This window comes from Microcaecilia unicolor, chromosome 1 (assembly GCF_901765095.1).
Source record: "Microcaecilia unicolor chromosome 1, aMicUni1.1, whole genome shotgun sequence".
NCBI classification, from domain to species: domain Eukaryota; kingdom Metazoa; phylum Chordata; class Amphibia; order Gymnophiona; family Siphonopidae; genus Microcaecilia; species Microcaecilia unicolor.
Genome location: NC_044031.1, coordinates 263,749,128 through 263,770,721, shown reverse-complemented (window position 1 = coordinate 263,770,721; position 21,594 = coordinate 263,749,128). Strand labels below are relative to the sequence as shown.

The window sequence follows — 21,594 nt, the reverse complement described above, 5'->3', positions numbered from 1 at the left end:
CTTCCCGCCCGTGCGCGACCGCTCCCGCCAGTTCCTTTTTTTCCGCGCCTGGAGAGAGTCGTGCCTTGCCGCTCTCTCTGTTCAGCCGCCGGATTGTTCGATCGCGTGTACGCTGATCGTGCTTTTTTCTACTTTTTACTAACGGTTTTCGTTACCGCCCGGTTTCTTTTACCAAAAAAAAAAAAAAAAAAAAAGAGAAACCCTGCGCGTGTGGGGCACGCGCTCCCTTTTTTCCCTCGCTTCCAGCGGGGCCGCCACGTTGCGGCCTAGTGGCCACATGGTCGTTTTGCTTTTTCGTGGTGTGATTTCAGCCACCATTGACGACTTTGACTTCGCCGACGCGATTTTTCCGTCGATGTCCTCGAAGGTCCCGAGTGGATTTAAAAAGTGTGGTCGCTGCGGCCGGCCGATCTCGCAGACCGACACCCACGCTTGGTGCCTCCAGTGCCTCGGGCCGGAGCACAATCTCAAGTCGTGTGCTTTGTGTCTCGGTCTCCGGAAACGGACTCAGGTTGCGAGGCAAGTTCTACGGGACCGTCTTTTTGGAACTTGCGCCGGCCCCTCGACGTCGACCTCGAAGGCATCGGTATCGACGCCCGGTCCTTCGGTACCGGTATCGATGCCCGAGACATCGGCACCGATGGCAGCGACCCCAGGAGAACAGGTCCCGTCGGCCCGCCGGTCCTCCGGTGAGAGTGGGGGTGAGAGGCCGCATGGGCAGTCGGCCCCGGTCACTCCCTCAGCTCGTGGGCCACGGGACCGAACCCTGTCTGACCCGGTACCTCGAGACCGAGGGGGATCGACCTCCTCCTCCTCCATGCCCTCCGGCGCCGGTGACGGGCATCGGAAAAAAGACAAGAAGCGTCGTCACCGGTCGCCCTCGGTGCAGCCCGATGTCGCAGAGGAGGCGACGCCGAAGCGTCACCGTCGAGAGGAGCGGTCTCCGTCGGTTGTGGAGGTACCGACGCGTCGGGGTTCCGGCACCTCGGTGCCGTCTCCTGGCTCCCAGCAGCTTCTGGCACCGACACCCCTACCGGCCCCACCGCCTTTCCCGGCAGCGGGCCTGGACGAGTGCCTCAGAGCCATCCTTCCGGGGATCCTGGAAGGGCTGATGCGCCGGGGCCGTCGACACCGCCGCCGCTTGCAGTGCCGGTCTCGACCGCCACGCAGGTGGAGTCCCCGTCGACGTCGATGGAGGGAGCTCCGTCCCCGCCGGCGCGGGAGTCCACCGCTCGACGACACCGAGACCCTGGTGCCTCGACGTCGAGCCGGGCCCGGTTCAGGACTCAGCTATATGAGCTTATGTCCGACACCGAGGATGAGGACTCGTGGGGGGAAGAGGAGGACCCTAGATATTTCTCCTCAGAGGAGTCTACGGGCCTTCCCTCGGACCCCACGCCTTCACCGGAGAGGAAACTCTCACCTCCCGAGAGTCTCTCTTTTGCCTCCTTTGTGCGGGATATGTCTATCAGCATTCCCTTCCCCGTGGTCTCTGTGGAAGAGCCGAGGGCCGAGATGCTCGAGGTCCTCGACTATCCATCACCACCTAGAGAGTCCTCCACGGTGCCGCTGCACAATGTCCTAAAGGAGACGCTGCTTCGGAACTGGGTGCGACCATTAACTAACCCCACCATTCCCAAGAAAGCAGAGTCCCAGTACAGGACCCACTCTGACCCAGAGCTAATGCGGCCACAATTGCCCCATGACTCGGCGGTCGTGGATTCTGCTCTCAAGAGGGCACGGAGTTCGAGGGATACCGCCTCGGCGCCCCCGGGGCGGGAGTCTCGCACTCTGGACTCGTTTGGGAGGAAGGCCTACCAATCCTCCATGCTCGTGACCCGCATCCAATCATACCTGCTCTATATGAGCATTCACATGCGGACCTATGTGCAACAACTGGCGGACCTGGTCGAGAAGCTCCCGCCGGAGCAGTCCAGGCCTTATCAGGAGGTGGTCAGGCAGCTGAAGGCGTGCAGAAAGTTCCTGTCCAGGGGTATTTATGACACCTGTGACGTGGCATCTCGTGCTGCGGCCCAAGGTATAGTGATGCGCAGGCTCTCATGGCTGCGCGCCTCTGACCTGGACAACCGCACCCAGCAGAGACTGGCCGACGTCCCTTGCCGGGGGGATAACATTTTTGGTGAGAAGGTCGAGCAGATGGTGGACCAACTGCATCAGCGGGAAACCGCTCTCGACAAGCTCTCCCACCGGGCGCCTTCAGCATCCACCTCCACAGGTGGACGTTTTTCCCGGGCCCGGCAGGCTGCACCCTATTCTTTTGCGAAGCGTAGGTACAGCCAGCCGGCCCGAAGGCCTCGTCAGGCACAGGGACAGCCCCAGCACGCTCGTTCTCGTCAACAGCGTGCGCCTAAGCAGCCCCCTGCGCCTCCACAGCAAAAGCCGGGGACGGGCTTTTGACTGGATCCATGGGAACATAGCCGCCCTACAAGTGTCCGTACCGGACGATCTGCCGGTCGGAGGGAGGTTAAAATTTTTTCACCAAAGGTGGCCTCTCATAACCTCCGACCAGTGGGTTCTCCAAATAGTGCGGTGCGGATACGCCCTGAATTTGGCCTCCCTGCCTCCAAATTGCCCTCCGGGAGCTCAGTCTTTCAGCTCCCGCCACAAGCAGGTACTTGCAGAGGAACTCTCCGCCCTTCTCAGCGCCAATGCGGTCGAGCCCGTACCACCCGGGCAGGAAGGGCAGGGATTCTATTCCAGGTACTTCCTTGTGGAAAAGAAAACAGGGGGGATGCGTCCCATCCTAGACCTGAGAGGCCTGAACAAATTCCTGGTCAAAGAAAAGTTCAGGATGCTTTCCTTGGGCACCCTTCTGCCAATGATTCAGGAAAACGATTGGCTATGTTCCCTGGATTTAAAGGACGCCTATACTCACATACCGATACTGCCAGCTCACAGACAGTATCTCAGATTCCGCCTGGGCGCACGGCACTTTCAGTATTGTGTGCTGCCCTTTGGGCTTGCCTCTGCCCCACGAGTGTTTACCAAGTGCCTCGTGGTGGTAGCGGCCTACCTACGCAAGCTGGGAGTGCACGTGTTCCCATATCTCGACGATTGGCTGGTCAAGAACACCTCGGAGGCAGGAGCCCTCAGGTCCATGCAGTGCACTATTCAACTTCTGGAGCTGCTGGGGTTTGTGATAAATTACCCAAAGTCCCATCTCCAGCCCACCCAGTCTCTGGAATTCATAGGAGCTCTGCTGAATACCCAGACGGCTCAGGCCTACCTTCCCGAAGCGAGGGCCACCAATCTCCTGGCCCTGGCTTCGCAGACCAGAGCGTCTCAGCGGATCACAGCTCGGCAGATGTTGAGACTTCTGGGTCATATGGCCTCCACAGTTCATGTGACTCCCATGGCTCGTCTTCACATGAGATCTGCTCAATGGACCCTAGCTTCCCAGTGGTTCCAAGCCACCGGGAATCTAGAAGATGTCATCCGCCTCTCCACCAGTTGCCGCACTTCACTGCTCTGGTGGACCATCCGGACCAATTTGACCCTGGGACGTCCATTCCAAATTCCACAGCCCACGAAAGTGCTGACGACGGATGCATCTCGCCTGGGGTGGGGAGCTCATGTCGATGGGCTTCACACCCAGGGTCTGTGGTCCCTCCAGGAAAGGATCTGCAGATCAACCTCCTGGAGCTCCGAGCGATCTGGAACGCACTGAAGGCTTTCAGAGATCGGCTGTCCTGCCAAATTATCCAAATTCGGACAGACAACCAGGTTGCAATGTATTACGTCAACAAGCAGGGGGGCACCGGATCTCGCCCCCTGTGTCAGGAAGCCGTCGGGCTGTGGCGTTGGGCGTGCCGGTTTGGCATGCTCCTCCAAGCCACGTACCTGGCAGGCGTAAACAACAGTCTGGCCGACAGACTGAGCAGAGTCATGCAACCGCACGAGTGGTCGCTCCATGCCAGAGTGGTACGCAAGATCTTCCGAGAGTGGGGCACTCCCTCGGTGGACCTTTTCGCCTCTCAGACCAATCACAAGCTGCCTCTGTTCTGTTCCAGACTTCAGGCACACGGCAGAGTAGCGTCGGATGCCTTTCTCCTCCATTGGGGGACCGGCCTCCTGTATGCTTATCCTCCCTTACCTTTGGTGGGGAAGACCTTACTGAAGCTCAAGCAAGACCGCGGCACCATGATTCTGATAGCGCCCTTTTGGCCCCGTCAGATCTGGTTCCCTCTTCTTCTGGAGTTGTCCTCCGAAGAACCGTGGAGATTGGAGTGTTTTCCGACTCTCATCTCGCAGAACGACGGAGCGTTGCTGCACCCCAACCTTCCATCCCTGGCTCTCACGGCCTGGATGTTGAGGGCGTAGACTTCGCTGCGTTGGGCCTGCCTGAGGGTGTCTCCCGGGTCTTGCTTGCCTCTAGGAAGGATTCCACTAAAAAGAGTTACTTTTTCAAGTGGAGGAGGTTTGTCGTGTGGTGTGAGAGCAAGGCCCTAGAACCTCGTTCTTGCCCTGCACAGAACCTGCTTGAATACCTTCTGCACTTATCAGAGTCTGGCCTCAAGACCAACTCAGTAAGGAATCACCTTAGTGCGATTAGTGCTTACCATTATCGTGTGGAAGGTAAAGCCATCTCTGGACAGCCTTTAGTCGTTCGATTCATGAGAGGCTTGCTTTTGTCAAAGCCCCCTATCAAGCCTCCTACTGTGTCATGGGATCTCAACGTCGTCCTCACCCAGCTGATGAAACCTCCTTTTGAGCCACTGAATACCTGCCATCTGAAGTACTTGACCTGGAAGGTCATTTTCTTGGTGGCAGTTACTTCCGCTCGTAGGGTCAGTGAGCTTCAAGCCCTAGTAGCTCATGCTCCATATACCAAATTTCATCACAACAGAGTAGTGCTCCGCACCCACCCAAAGTTCCTGCCGAAGGTGGTGTCGGAGTTCCATCTTAACCAGTCAATTGTCTTGCCAACATTCTTCCCCAGGCCGCATACCCGCCCTGCTGAACGTCAGTTGCACACATTGGACTGCAAGAGAGCATTGGCCTTCTACTTGGAGCGGACACAGCCCAACAGACAGTCCGCCCAATTGTTTATTTCTTCGACCCTAACAGGCTAGGGGTCGCTGTCAGGAAACGCACCATCTCCAATTGGCTAGCAGATTGCATTTCCTTCACTTACGCCCAGGCTGGGCTGGCTCTTGAGGGTCATGTCACGGCTCATAGTGTTAGAGCCATGGCAGCGTCAGTGGCCCACCTGAAGTCAGCCACTATTGAAGAAATTTGCAAAGCTGCGACGTGGTCATCTGTCCACACATTCACATCTCATTACTGCCTCCAGCAGGATACCCGACGCGACAGTCGGTTCGGGCAGTCGGTGCTGCAGAATCTGTTTGGGGTGTAAATCCAACTCCACCCTCCAGGACCCGAATTTATTCTGGTCAGGCTGCACTCTCAGTTAGTTGTTCTTCGTAGGTCAATTTCTGTTGTACCCTCGCCGTTGCGAGGTTCAATTGACCTGGGTTATTGTTTTGAGTGAGCCTGAGAGCTAGGGATACCCCAGTCGTGAGAACAAGCAGCCTGCTTGTCCTCGGAGAAAGTGAATGATACATACCTGTAGCAGGTGTTCTCCGAGGACAGCAGGCTGATTGTTCTCACCTACCCTCCCTCCTCCCCTTTGGAGTTGTGTGTTTCATCTTTTGCTAGTCATTCAACTGGCGGGAGCGGTCGCGCACGGGCGGGAATACGGCCGCGCATGCGCGGTGGGCGTGCCCTGCGTGCCGACCGTCCCGCGAAGCTTCTTTCCGGTTGGTGGGGGCTGCCGCGGACGTCACCCAGTCGTGAGAACAATCAGCCTGCTGTCCTCGGAGAACACCTGCTACAGGTATGTATCATTCACTTTAGGTTAAGAACGTAAGAATAGCCATACCGGGTCAGACCAGTGGTCCATCTGAAGGAGGTTAGATAAAACAAGATGAGGTGAAGCTTTGTAGCCCATTATATAGGCTGAAGCCAGTAGGTGGAGCATGCTGGCAATAGGCAGAGATTGCCGACACACTGGTTCACCCAAAACAATAGCAAACACTATTGAAAACAATAGCAAAAAGATTATTAGAAACAAGGGACTGCCTATGCATGGTCTATCTGTAAAAAGGCAAAAGCTGTTCCAGTTGGCTAGGCAGTGCCTTGAAAGGTGGAGGACAAAAGTGTTATCTTTTTTTTACTTGACAGCTTTTTAATTTATTTGAAAGCTTCTCATGTGTAGATTTAGATATGAAATAATTGAATATCACAAAAACAGCTTAAAACGTTATTGTAGCTGGTAGAAACAGTACTATTAAAGTCTGTATTTTGTGCTCATTTTTCTACACTGTTCTATATAATACAGATGGCCAAATTTCAGTGAGGATATCCTGTTTCCTGATGGGTTCATGCTAACTGTTGTTGTAATTTGCCTTGGGAAGCCTGTGTTATAAAGATGGAATATACTAAAATTAAATGGAAGTAAAATGAAACCTCCTTTCATTGGGGCATATGGAATCACATCTGCATCTGTTTTGTAGAAGTTTACATTTTAGATACACAAATGGATTATTCTGTTTTGAACATTTTTCAGGGACAAGTGGTTTATAAATCAAAATAAATATTTTGTTTCATGCAGATCTCTTCTCTTTTGTTTAAACATAATTAATTTGGCTATAAGCTCCTAATTCAGTCCACTGATTTTCTTATATTTTGTTCTTGTGATGACTTATACTGTGCCAGAACTGAAAACGCTTATCTCTTCTATCTGGTCGAAAATAAAAGGAGCTCATTGTGAACACTATCCACTCTAAAAGGTTGTTTTGTAATTTTACATGAGGAATTGAGATACGCATATATTTTTGTTCCTAGTCATGCATCCAAAGGTTATATAATTCTTTCAAAAAGCTAGTTAATCATTTAACTTATTAGTAGAACATAACCACAGAGGCATGGTATGGTCGCATTTTCACTATGGTAATACTAGAGCCGAGCTAAGGAACAGGTTATTTTGATTTGGTCTTCACTAGACCAAATTTGCTTTCCTTGTGCCATCACCATCCAGCTGGATAGGTAGTGTCTTAAAAGGTGGAGGATAAAGGATTTTTCTTTTACATTTATATCTCGCATTACATAGTAACATAGTAGATGACGGCAGAAAAAGACCCGCATGGTCCATCCAGTCTGCCCAAGACAAACTCATATGTGTATACCTTACCTTGAATTGTACCTGTCCCTTTTCAGGGCACAGACCATATAAGTCTGCCCAGCAGTATTTCCCGCCTCCCAACCACCAGTCCCGCCTCCCATCACCGGCTCTGGTACAGACCGTATAAGTCTGCCCTCCCCTATCCTCGCCTCCCAACCACCACCCCCTCTTCCCCCCAACTGCTCCACCACCCAATTTCAGCTAAGCTTCTGAGGATCCATTCCTTCTGCACAGGATTCCTCTATGCATATCCCACGCATGTTTGAACTCCGTTACCGTTTTCATCTCCACCACCTCCTGCAGGAGGGCATTCCAAGCGTCCACCACCCTCTCCGTGAAAAAATACTTCCTGATATCTTTCCTGAGTCTGCCCCCCTTCAATCTCATTTCATGTCCTCTCGTTCTACCGCCTTCCCATCTCCGGAAAAGATTCGTTTGCGGATTAATACCTTTCAAATATTAATACCTTTCATATCACCCCTGTTCCTCCTTTCCTCCAGGGTGTACATGTTCAGGTCAGCAAGCCTCTCTTCATACGTCTTGGCATTAGCCCAAGCAAACTTATGTTCAATGTGGCTTACATTTGAAAATACAATTATTCATGGGAGCAAGTACATGGATATGTTTGAAACATTTATCAAACTTGAGATTAGCATATATACCCAACTGGGCATTTAAAAATCTGTCCTTTAATGATGCCACATGTTGAGAAATCATAGCCATAAGTATAGGCAGTTATTCATAGATTATCACATGCAAACACCTGAACAGGCATCCATCACATTGCAAAAGTAAACAATAACTTCTACAGAGTACGTCCTAAATTTATTTTTTATTTTCTCATTTCCATCGTCCAAAATTCCAGATAGCAGATACACAGATCAGCAGGATTCAAAGCAGTCCAAAACAATTAAAGTCAGAAACAATACAGTTTATACCTAATTGTTCAAACAGTCTTAGGATTCACCTTTGGGTTTAAAAAGCGAAACCATATGCATGTAAGGCCTGGATAAACAAATTAAAACAATCAAAGTTTAAAGCAAATGCCCATTGTATGTAATACGTGATAGCATTAATGAAACAGTGATGGAATATACACATAGGCAGCCTGAGCCAACAGATTTATTTTCCACTGAACATAATTAACTTTGTATGAACTTGGCAGCTAAATAGTGTGCTGAACTAGACAATGTTGGCACATTTAGACTGACACTGGACAAAACTTCTGCATGAAGGAAGCCTTTCCCTCATTATTCAGTGCCTGTCTGTGAAATAGTAGTAATTAAAAAAGGCAAGTACATTTTTTATAATTTACCACTGCAATTCACAAAACAAAAGGAGCAAGTTCCCACATGCCATCTTTTTCTTTTGATTTAAGTACAGGAAAAAATGTTTACAGGTTTCAACCTAATTGAGCATCTGATTCTCATAACATGATGTCTGTTTTAGTGGCCCTTTATCAAGAGGAAAGAAAATCTCTGCACGAATATAACAGTGTTAGGGTGTCCTTATAATCAGCCCCTCCAAATGACACACTGATTACAATTTATAATACATGACTGCTCTACCTGTGAAAAGTTATTCCGTTATTATACTTCCTCTGTGTACAAATTTATACTGCACAAGCCGGCATATTTGAAAATATAAGTGAGATTAAATAAAAATGCTACCAACAATAAAGAACAGCAACGTGGATGCAGCAGCTCATAGGTTTGCTTGCTTTGTTTTGCTTGTATGGCGATGATGGTTGCGCAGGGAAGGGGAAACAGAGATTAACCTAATTGGCTTCAACTTTTTGATGCCACCTCGTCTCCTGTTTTATTTAAGCCCCTTGGTCCATCTAGCCCAGTATCCTGCTTCCAGCAGTGGCCAAGTCACAAGTACCTGGCAGAAACCCAAGTAGTAGCACCATTTAGAGGATAGAAAGAGTAGAGAACAGGGAAGGAGCTATTTGAAAAGAAGAATTCCTTAACTGCTCTGTTTTCACTGTAGTTCCAGAGGCTGGAACTGCTTTTCTCATAGAAATGCATTTGTCCTTTTTGTGTGTGTGTATGTATGTATGTGTGTGTGTGTGTGTGTGTGTGTGTATGTGTATGTGTGTGTGTTTGTTGGGCGGGGGGAGCTTATTTCTCTGCAACCCCTGGTCTGATCTGGCCCTTTTCTGATATGCCTTTTCACCAAATTTTTTATTTCATCGTGCCACCTTTCATCCCATTTTGTTAAATATTTGGAGTTCTTAATGCACCCCCAGATGGATAGACACATACTCAACATCTTTTTATATAATTTTGTATAATTCTTTCCAACTTTCATTGTGTTGGAAAGAATAATGAGTGAGAAAAGGTAACGGTTCATTTTTCTAGTTTTTCTCTATTATATGCAGTGTTCTCCCCAGAAATTTTTGTCAGACGAGTGGCATGAAGGAGTAGCAGGTTAGGGGCGGGGAGTACATAAGAACATCAGAGTAGCCATACTGGGTCAAACCAATGGTCCAGCTAGGCCAGTATCCTGTTTTCCAAACAGTGGCCAAGCCAGATCACAAATACCTGGCAGAAACCCAAATCATGGCAACACTCCATACTAAAGGAAAAACTACAAAAGTGGAGAAACTGGATCCGCTACGGGAGGAAAAGTTAAAAAAAAACCCCAAAAACGACACTTCCAAAAACACCAGGGAGGCGAGTGGTAAAAAGTGATTCTTTATTAATAGGAACTGGTTGACAGACAGACACCAGAGGGTGGTGGTTAATGGAATTCGCTTGGATGAGGGAAAGGTGAGTAGTGGAGTGCCTCAGGGATCGGTGCTGGGGCCGATTCTGTTCAGTATATTTGTGAGTGACATTGCCAAAAGGTTGGAAGGTAAAGTTTGCCTATTTGCGGATGATACTAAGATTTGTAACAGAGTGGACACCCGGGAGGGAGTGGAAAACATGAAAAAGGATCTGCAGAAGCTAGAAGAATGGTTTAAGGTTTGGCAATTAAAATTCAATGCGAAGAAATGCAAAGTGATGCACTTAGGGAGTAGAAATCCAAGTGAGACGTATGTGTTAGACGGTGAGAGTCTGATATGTACAGACGGAGAGAGGGATCTTGGGGTGATAGTATCTGAGGATCTGAAGGCGACGAAACAGTGTGCACCTTGGTTGACTTGGGAACTATCTAGTAGGACCTGCAGCTTAGTTTTGAACAACATACAAATGTAATGGATAGGGGAATGCATCTCTGAGTTGGGAGGAGAGGGGATTGAGGGATAATCAGGGTATGTTGGAGGAATTTTGTATATGTGTATAATAGTTACATGTTGTAGCCTTATAATTGTGTTAATTGAGCTTTCAGGTCATAAGGGGGGTAATTAATACGGGGGGGGGGGGGAAACTAGAGAAGGGGAGGGAAAGTTAAATGTTTGATGACACAGTTAAAGATGGAAGATTAATCGGATGGAATTTCACAAGGGTGAGTAATCTTATAATATGTTAGACTTATAATATCAGTGCTTGGAATTACTGAATTGAGAGTATACTGATACTATATTTAAGGTAAAGATTTGTGGGGGAGGGGGGAGAAAATGTAAAATCTTGATGATAGCAGGCAATGATGTGCTTATGTCAGTATGTTATGTTACACTAACTGATATGATTTACATGTGATACGTATGTCTGACATGCTGAATCATCAGTAAAAAGTGTTGAAATAAAATGTTCTATTATGGAAAAAAAAACATCGGCGTTACACTCGATTTTAAGGATAAATTGCATATTTCTAACAATAGCTCCGCAAGCTAATTTTTCGGTTGTATCAGTACTCTGGGATGAATACCATCTGGTCCAGGAGATTTGCTGCTCTTCAGTTTGTAGAACTGCCCCATTACATCCTCCAGGTTTACAGAGAATTCATTAAGTTTCTCTGACTCGTCAGCTTCGAATACCATTTCCGGCACCGGTATCCCACCCAAATCTTCCTCGGTGAAGACCGAAGCAAAGAATTCATTTAATCTCTCCGCTATTGCTTTGTCTTCCCTGATTGCCCCTTTTACTCGGTCATCTAGCGGTCCAACCGATTCTTTTGCCAGCTTCCTGCTTTTAATATACCTAAAAAATTTTACTATGTGTTTTTGCCTCAAACGCAATCTTTTTTTCGAAGTCCCTCTTAGCTTTCCTTATCAGCGCTTTGCATTTGACTTCACATTCCTTATGCTGTTTCTTATTATTTTCAGTCTGTTCCTTCTTCCATTTTCTGAAGGATTTTCTTTTAGCTCTAATATATTCCGCATATTAAAAAAGGAGGATGGAAGACCAAACGACAGCCAGCATGGTTAAAAAGTGAGGTGAAGGAAGCTATTTGGCCTGGGCTTCCAGGATGGTGTTTTTGAACAGCATCCACGCCTGATGTAAACTTTTGACCCTCGCAGCCGCTCCCCTAAGTTTTTTTTCACTGTTCTTCTCATTTTATCATAGTTTCCTTTTTTAAAGTTAAACGCTAACGTATTTGATTTCCTATGTATACTTCAAAGTTAATATCAAATCCGATCATGTTATGATCACTGTTATCAAGCGGCCCCAGCAGTGGACATTTAAGATGGGGTGGAAACAGAATAGCAATGAGCGGAACCAACTGAGAGTGAAGTTTTCTATGCCAATGGAATGAAGACTGGGATATAAGCATGGAATGGTTGACAACATCAAATGCCGCAGAGAGGTCCAGAAAAATGAGTGCAATTCGTCCATCATCTAGAATAGAATTATGTTCGCTCAACAGTGCTTTAATGGTAGGATTCAAGGTCCTCAGCTGTTCAACGTGGTTTAAAAGTTGATCAAAAACAGCCTTCTCAGTGATTTTTGAAGCTATACAAAGATTAGAAATTGGTTGATAATTTGAGGGACTAGAATGGTCTAGGGAAGGACTTTTAAGTATTACAGCAGGGCATGTTTATCCACTCCTACCCTAGCCAAGATAATGTTCAAGCACCTTACTGACCTCATTTGCAACTCTTTAACTAGTCCCTTATTTTCTTACTCCAGTTACTCTATCTTATCTATCTATATGTTCCAAGTTTGCTTACATCCTATGCTGTCTATTAAAATGTTTTATTGTGTGTTGGCATTGTAATAGCATACTATGTCATACTTTGTATTGTTGTTTGAATATTTTTACTGCTCTAATTTTCTATTGCTTATTTGACTTGCTGTACACCGTCTTGAGTGAATTCCTTCAAAAAGGTGGTAAATAAATCCTAGTAAATAAATAAGTGCTGTTTTAACTATAGCATGCTTCCAGCATTGATGTACAGTGTTTATTTATTTATTTGTGACATTTATATCCCACATTATCCCAAACAAGTTTGAGTTCAGTGTGGCTTACAATAAACAATATAGGATACATAATAAAGAATAATGCGTAAGAAAGTAATTTGTTGTAAGAATCCAATTTTACAATATCATAAACATACTAGGATAGCTATGGATGTTTAACATTTAGAAAATCTATTATGTATGAGAAATTGTACATGAAGCAAAGAGAAAGTTAATGGTAAATAGAGTAATAACCAATTCAGGTAATAATTAATTGTTTGAGATATGGTTGTTCTTTGTGAGGGTTTGTTTAAATAGGAACGGTTTGAGGATTTTGCGGAATCTAGTATATTCCTGTATATTTCTTATTTTGGGTGGTAAGGAGTTCCACCATAGTGGATAGTTTTGTAGATCACTTTTTTGCAATTTGGGAGGTGTAGTCTGAGATAGTTTCTTGCCTCATATTTAGTGTTTCTTTGAGGTAAGTTTATTAATGGTACCATATAGTGGGAAGGGAAATGGGACTTGATATACCGCCTTTCTGAAGTTTTTGCAACTACATTCAAAGCGGTTTACATATATTCAGGTACTTATTTTGTACCAGGGGCAATGGAGGGTTAAGTGACTTGCCCAGAGTCACAAGGAGCAGCAGTAGGAATCGAACTCAGTTCCCCAAGATCAAAGTCCACTGCACTAATCACTAGGCTACTCCTACACTCTAGGGTAGTCTGGAGCTGTGCCGTTTAGTACTTGAAAGATAAAGGTACATAATTTGAAGGTGATTCTCGCTTTGATGGGAAGCCAGTGTAATTTGATTAATAAAGAGGAGATGAACCTGGCTGCAGTGTTTTGAGCTGTTTGGAGTTTTTTCAACAGGTACTCCTTACAGCCAGCATATATGGCATTACAGTAATCGAATTGGGATAATGTTAATGATTTGTACCAATAGTCTGAATGTTTCTGATGAGAAATAGGGTCTGATCCTTTTTAGATTCCAAAGAGACCTGAAAGATTTTGTGATTACTGAGGAAACTTGAGTATCAAATGTTAAATTTTCAGATTATTGTCAATGGGGAATGAAGTGTTGTCTATTGTGAAACTGTTGTTGTTGTTTTGGTCAAATAGGTTGGTAATGACCATGAATTTAGTTTTTTCTTTATTTAGCTTTAGTTTGGATTCTGAGGCCCAGGTTTCCATCAAATTTAAGCCAAAATTTGCCTTTTGTAAGATATCTTTAATGTTCTCTTTGAAGGTTATGCATATAGTATCATCGTCAGCATATATGAATGTTTTGAATCCTGCTGTTTCTAGTCTGTTGCCTAGTGGTGACATCATTACATTAAACAGAATGGGCGATAATGGAGAACCCTGAGGGACGCCACAGTCCATTGACAAAGGAGAGGATAAAGTTCCTTTCATTTTCACTTTGTAAGATCTTGGTTTCATGAATCCTTAAAACCATTTGTGGACTGTGCCACATATACCAAAGTTGTCTAGTATGTTTAGTAGGATATTATGATCAATATGTCTAGCACATTCTATGTAGTAGAACTGCATTATTAAGATATTAGACCCTATGCTGATTTCTTTTCTGAGATTTGATACTAGGGTAGTAAGGAAAGTCTCGGTGCTATAGCATGGTCTGAAACCTGATTGCGATTTGTGTAGTAGGGAGAAATGTGAAAGGTAGTCCATAGTTTGTGCTGCTACTATTCCTTCCATCGCCTTTATCATCAAAGGAATGGAGGCTACTGCTCTGTAGTTTGTTACATCAGTTACGGTGATTGAATTTTTTTTGGGTATTGGTGTTAGGATAATAGGACCTTTATTATCAGGGAAAGGTCTGTGGAATAGTAGGAAGGAGATGTGCTGCTGAAGCAGATTGATGAATATATTAGGAGCTTCCTTTATAAGGTAACTAGAACAAGGATCTAGTATGCATTGTCAGTTTGAATATTTTAGGAGGTAATGTTTTACTGTGTCATGGGTTGTTAGTTGGCAGGAAGACCAGATTCTGTTGGTGGCTATTCCTGCATGTGTGTCTGACTGTTTTTTGTAAATATCTTGATGGTTGAATTTTAATTTGAGGACTCCTCTGATTTTAACAATTTTTTGTTTGAAAAAAGTAGCTAGTTGCTCTGCTGTTGATGGAGACTCTGTGGTTGTGGTTATTTCTTTTGTGGATAGTAGGCTTTTTATCAGATATAAAAGTTTACTGGTCTTATGGAAATTACCATCGATTATTTTATTACGGTGTTGAGCTTTTGCAATTTTGATCTCATTTTTATATGTTTTGATGGCAATTTTTCAAGTTAATTTGTTTTCATTTGATTTGTCTTTAGCCAATTTTCTTTTGTTTTCTACATTTTCTTTTCAAAAGGATAGATTAATCATATGAAGGAGGAGTCGTGAAAGCCTGTGACATGGGAACCGCAGCCAGCTTGATGAAAAAAGGGTTCAATAAGGATACTGTAAGACAAGTTCTTGATGATATTCTCTGTTAAGAGTAGGAATTGAAAATGCACTCCAAGATGCAGTAAATGTGGGCGTAGAACATTCCAATGGACAAGGTGAAAAAGAAGAAACAGTAGGACTGGTACAAGGGGGAAATTGTTGCAGAAGAGCCTGATAATTAGCCTGGAAAAAAAGAGCCAAGGAATCAGCTGAAGGAGATGTCCGAGTATAAAGTACAGGCAAAGGGTCCTGGAGGAGTTAGATGAATTATCGATGGCCTTATTATAGTAGTTATTTTTAGAGCTCTTCACTGTATTGTTAGAATAGTTCACTAGAGCGCAATATTTTGACATGCTGAACTATCTCTTGAGAGCTTCCTACAGAAGTGCTCTGCTTTACGTAGTTGGTGCTTCAGTAATAGAAGACCATGATGAAACTAAGAAGATCTTTTCTAGGGGATTGCTCTGTGGGCTATACTGTTAGGTGATGATGCTTCAGAAAGAAAAAATAGAGGGGTTTCAAGGGAAAATTCCAAAACTCAGCAGCTTCATCAAGGGGGAGATCAAGGAAGTTGGTCAGCAGATGAGAGAATAAAGGTCGGAATGTTGCAGGGTCGGTTAATAAGAGAGCACATGTAATATGGTGCTAAGCCATGAAATACATTGTACAGAGTTTACGCGTGATTCTACATAAACAGGCAACCAATGAGCTTTAATCAAAAGAGGAGTTGCACTGTTGGAGATCGGGAGAAGATGACCAAAACAGTCAGTGTGCTGACGCCATGTAAACTGTCAACAGAAATGCTGGGGGGGGGGGGGAGGGTGAGCACTATCACCCATCTGTTAGTTACAAGATTTTGGATTTTGCAGTGCTAAGTACAGCAATGACAGCTTTCTTATTTTCAGTGAGCTTTTCCATCATTAGCAGAGTCAAATTCCAGTGGGTGGGGACATCCTGACAGACTTTATATTTGCAAGTTCAAACTAGTCTGTTGTTCTTTAAATTCTACAAAATTTGCTTGGCTAGCTTATAGTGTCCCACAATTTTTATGTATTTTCAAGCATGCCATCGAATCCTGTACTTTCCATTGCGGAGTTCACACTGAGCTGCAACATATGGGCTGCACATGGAAAATGCTTGAATGATAACGAGGATGCAGCCTTAACAATAGGCCTGGCATTGTTAGTTCCAATGCTTCAGACTTCAGCATAACAGTTCCATTCTTCAGCAACATTTTTGAAATGTTCCATACCATTCTACAATGTATGTCTGCATTCTGTATCTTTGGGGGTTTACAATTTCACAGGTAGTTTCCAGTTATTACCAATTAGATAGGCCATCATGCCAAGGTAGCTAGTATTTACACAAGAAGACTAATAGTCTCCCATTAAAGCAGCGCTTTTGGCCGACTCAATTAAACCTTGAACCTTTATTCTCTTACATTCATATAGGTCGCATATGTGTTCATTAACAAGCGTACGAGATGGAAGTTCATATAAATAGTTACCTAATGCAGCATATATTATGCTACGCAGACCCAAATCGTTGACTGTGTTTACCAGTCAACAGTCACTTCCTATCCATTTAATAATGATATTCGTAATTTCTTCATGATGATTGACACATTGGCCTCATGTTCCTAGCTTCAGTTAGGGTAGTCTGAACAAGTGTGTTTTCATTCAGTTTTCCACGGCATACTTTCATCAATCTGAGATGATTTCTGTTTCTTTCTTGGTTTTAACCTCTTCCCGGACATAAGGATGCCTTGCCCGCAAGTGGTTCGTTAACAATTAAAACACTGCAATGGTACTTAAATTCCTTTTTGCAGTGGATGCAGATGACTGATGTTATTACTAGCCGTTAAGCCCTTAAAACGGGCGAGTATTGGTATGTTCTATTTTGATGTCTTCCCTCCCTCCCAGCTCCAATGCCCCATTCCCTCCCCTCTCCCCTCCCAGCTACCTCGGAGATATGTGGACTGTAATACCCACTCGATATTAGCAAGCTATGCTTTTGGCATCTCTGGCTCAGCTGTTTTTTCAAACCAGATCCATTCTTCATACACTGGTCAATAGGACATTTTACATGTGCCTTATATCTGGTAGCAAAGCGCACCTTATATTTGGTAGTAAAGAATACTTATATAGCCCCCTGAAGCAGCCCAGTTGGGCGAACCACGGCCTGTGTCGGGCTGTCTATATATATATATTGTTTGAAATAAACTATATTTATCTTTTTATACGATCTGCTCTTTTTTATCTTCCAACAAGTGTGTTTTCATTCAGTTTTCCACGGCATACTTTCATCAATCTGAGATGATTTCTGTTTTCTTTCTTTGGTTTTAACCTCTTCCCGGACATAAGGATGCCTTGCCCGCAAGTGGTTCGTTAACAATAAAACACTGCAATGGTACTTAAATTCCTTTTTGCAGTGGATGCAGATGACTGATGTTATTACTAGCCGTTAAGCCCTTAAAACGGGCGAGTATTGGTATGTTCTATTTTGATGTCTTCCCTCCCTCCCAGCTCCAATGCCCCATTCCCTCCCCTCTCCCCTCCCAGCTACCTCGGAGATATGTGACTGTAATACCCACTCGATATTAGCAAGCTATGCTTTTGGCATCTCTGGCTCAGCTGTTTTTTTCAAACCAGATCCATTCTTCATACACTGGTCAATAGGACATTTTACATGTGCCTTATATCTGGTAGCAAAGCGCACCTTATATTTGGTAGTAAAGAATACTTATATAGCCCCTGAAGCAGCCCAGTTGGGCGAACCACGGCCTGTGTCGGGCTGGTCTATATATATATATTGTTTGAAATAACTATATTTATCTTTTTATACGATCTGCTCTTTTTTATCTTCCAACAAGTGTGTTTCATTCAGTTTTCCACGGCATACTTTCATCAATCTGAGATGATTTCTGTTTTCTTTCTTTGGTTTTAACCTCTTCCCGGACATAAGGATGCCTTGCCCGCAAGTGGTTCGTTAACAATAAACACTGCAATGGTACTTAAATTCCTTTTTGCAGTGGATGCAGATGACTGATGTTATTACTAGCCGTTAAGCCCTTAAACGGGCGAGTATTGGTATGTTCTATTTTGATGTCTTCCCCTCCCTCCCAGCTCCAATGCCCCATTCCCTCCCCTCTCCCCTCCCAGCTACCTCGGAGATATGTGACTGTAATACCCACTCGATATTAGCAAGCTATGCTTTTGGCATCTCTGGCTCAGCTGTTTTTTTTCAAACCAGATCCATTCTTCATACACTGGTCAATAGGACATTTTACATGTGCCTTATATCTGGTAGCAAAGCGCACCTTATATTTGGTAGTAAAGAATACTTATATAGCCCCTGAAGCAGCCCAGTTGGGCGAACCACGGCCTGTGTCGGGCTGTCTATATATATATATTGTTTGAAATAAACTATATTTATCTTTTTATACGATCTGCTCTTTTTTATCTTCCAACAAGTGTGTTTTCATTCAGTTTTCCACGGCATACTTTCATCAATCTGAGATGATTTCTGTTTTCTTTCTTTGGTTTTTAACCTCTTCCCGGACATAAGGATGCCTTGCCCGCAAGTGTTCGTTAACAATAAAACACTGCAATGGTACTTAAATTCCTTTTTGCAGTGGATGCAGATGACTGATGTTATTACTAGCCGTTAAGCCCTTAAAACGGGCGAGTATTGGTATGTTCTATTTTGATGTCTTCCCTCCCTCCCAGCTCCAATGCCCCATTCCCTCCCCTCTCCCCTCCCAGCTACCTCGGAGATATGTGACTGTAATACCCACTCGATATTAGCAAGCTATGCTTTTGGCATCTCTGGCTCAGCTGTTTTTTTCAAACCAGATCCATTCTTCATACACTGGTCAATAGGACATTTTACATGTGCCTTATATCTGGTAGCAAGCGCACCTTATATTTGGTAGTAAAGAATACTTATATAGCCCCTGAAGCAGCCCAGTTGGGCGAACCACGGCCTGTGTCGGGCTGTCTATATATATATATTGTTTGAAATAAACTATATTTATCTTTTTATACGATCTGCTCTTTTTTATCTTCCAACAAGTGTGTTTTCATTCAGTTTTCCACGGCATACTTTCATCAATCTGAGATGATTTCTGTTTTCTTTCTTTGGTTTTAACCTCTTCCCGGACATAAGGATGCCTTGCCCGCAAGTGGTTCGTTAACAATAAAACACTGCAATGGTACTTAAATTCCTTTTTGCAGTGGATGCAGATGACTGATGTTATTACTAGCCGTTAAGCCCTTAAACGGGCGAGTATTGGTATGTTCTATTTTGATGTCTTCCCTCCCTCCCAGCTCCAATGCCCCATTCCCTCCCCTCTCCCCTCCCAGCTACCTCGGAGATATGTGACTGTAATACCCACTCGATATTAGCAAGCTATGCTTTTGGCATCTCTGGCTCAGCTGTTTTTTTCAAACCAGATCCATTCTTCATACACTGGTCAATAGGACATTTTACATGTGCCTTATATCTGGTAGCAAAGCGCACCTTATATTTGGTAGTAAAGAATACTTATATAGCCCCTGAAGCAGCCCAGTTGGGCGAACCACGGCCTGTGTCGGGCTGTCTATATATATATATGTTTGAAATAAACTATATTTATCTTTTTATACGATCTGCTCTTTTTTATCTTCAACAAGTGTGTTTTCATTCAGTTTTCCACGGCATACTTTCATCAATCTGAGATGATTTCTGTTTCTTTCTTTGGTTTTAACCTCTCCGGACATAAGGATGCCTTGCCTGCAAGTGGTTCGTTAACAATAAAACACTGCAATGGTACTTAAATTCCTTTTTGCAGTGGATGCAGATGACTGATGTTATTACTAGCCGTTAAGCCCTTAAAACGGGCGAGTATTGGTATGTTCTATTTTGATGTCTTCCCTCCCTCCCAGCTCCAATGCCCCATTCCCTCCCCTCTCCCCTCCCAGCTGCAAGGCCCCCCCGCCCTCCCTCCTTCCCTGCCAGCTCCAATGCCCCCTTCCCTCCCCCTCCCAGCTCCAAGGCCCTATTCCCTTCCAGCTCCAAGGGCCCCCCTCTGTCCCTCCCTCCCAGCCAGCTCCAAGGCCCCCCTCCTTCTGACCTCCCATGTCCAGCATCCTCCCTCCGTCCCTGCCAGCTCCAGGGCCCTCTGTCCCTCCCTCCCAGCTCCAAGGCCCTCTTCCCTGTCCCTCCCTCCCAGCTCCAAGGCCCCCTGCCCTCCCAGCTCCAAGGGTCCCCCTCTGTCCATCCCTCCCAGCTCCAAGGCCCCCCTCTGTCCATCCCTCCCAGCTCCAAGGCCCCCCTCCTTCGGAGACCTCCCATGTCCAGCATTTCTCCTGCCCTCCCCTCCCCACCCACTCCCAAGGTCGCCGCCGCCGCCGCCCCTCCCCCCGAGGTTGCCGCTACCGATCCCCCCCGTCCACCCGGGCCAGGCCCTCTTCTCTCCATCAAACGTAAAGCGCCTCATCTCCGAAACCGCAGCAAGCAGATAGCCTCCCGTCTGCCTTCCTTCCCTGCCTGTGTCCCCCCTCTTGTGACGTAACGGCGAGGGCGGGACACAGGCAGGGAAGGAAGGCCGACAGGAGCTGATCTGCCTGCTGCGGTTTCGGCGCTGTAAGTTCAGTGGAGAAGAGAGGAGGGCCTGGCCCGGGTGGAGGAGGGGGGCGGCGGCGGCGGCAACACCGGGGGGGGGGGGGTAGTAGCGACCTCTGTGGTTCCCTCGTGGTGCACTCCTCGGCGCAGTTTCCCTCTCTGTTCCGTCATCACGTCTTGACGCGGGGGCGGGACAGAGAGGGAAGTCTCTACTGCGCATTTGCAAGTGAGTCAGTCAATTGCCATTTATATGTTTGATTGACCAAAGAATCTGATTGTTTTTTTTAAATGAAATTTATGTTCAATGCAACATCCATTTTTCAGAAATCAAATCGGGCACACAAATTAAAAACAACAAATCATTAAAAGGCAGCGAGGTTTCACTAGAGAGACATGGGCTCATTGGCCTTACAATGAGAAACACTAGTCTAGTGTTTGTGTTTTTACCTGGTCTGCTCCAGGCCCCACTGCTTCTCTGGGTCTGAATGTGGCTACATCATCAGCAGGAAGCAGAAGGCTGACGCAGAGCCGCTGACTCTATCATAAACAGGAAATTATATCAAGGGCCCTAGTTCTTACAGCTTGGATGTCGAGAGTGTAGCCTCCAGTCTACTGAATCTGCTTGATAAAAATCCCATAGCCTTCTGGCTTCTAGGAAAAACTTCAGAAGAATTCAAGTTTTAAATTGCATGCATTTTGTGATAAATTACATTACATTACACTCATTGCTTCTATACTGCAAATAGTCACAAACGGATCTATCCAGTTCACACTGCAAGAAAAAGGACAGTACGCCTAGAATTACAATTAAAATTGAAATTTTAAAAATGGAGAGCATCCAATTGTACTACTAAACTTGGAAATTAAATTACCTTGATTATTAACATTATAGAGAATTTACTTTTGACTAAGCATCTACAATTTCTGAAACAGGTTTTCAAAGCTGTTCGGAAAAACACGTTGTCAAACTTATAATTAAATTACATGAGAACCTGAAGTGCAAAGTGATGCACATTAGGAAAAAATAACCTAAATTAAAGCTGC

General features: G+C 45.2%; 1 protein-coding gene across 1 annotated transcript in view; it reads left to right on the top strand.

Moving 5' to 3' along the window:
• The window catches only part of TOPAZ1 (testis and ovary specific PAZ domain containing 1), a 304,275-nt gene that overhangs the window by 67,685 nt on the left and 214,996 nt on the right, over positions 1 to 21,594 (top strand).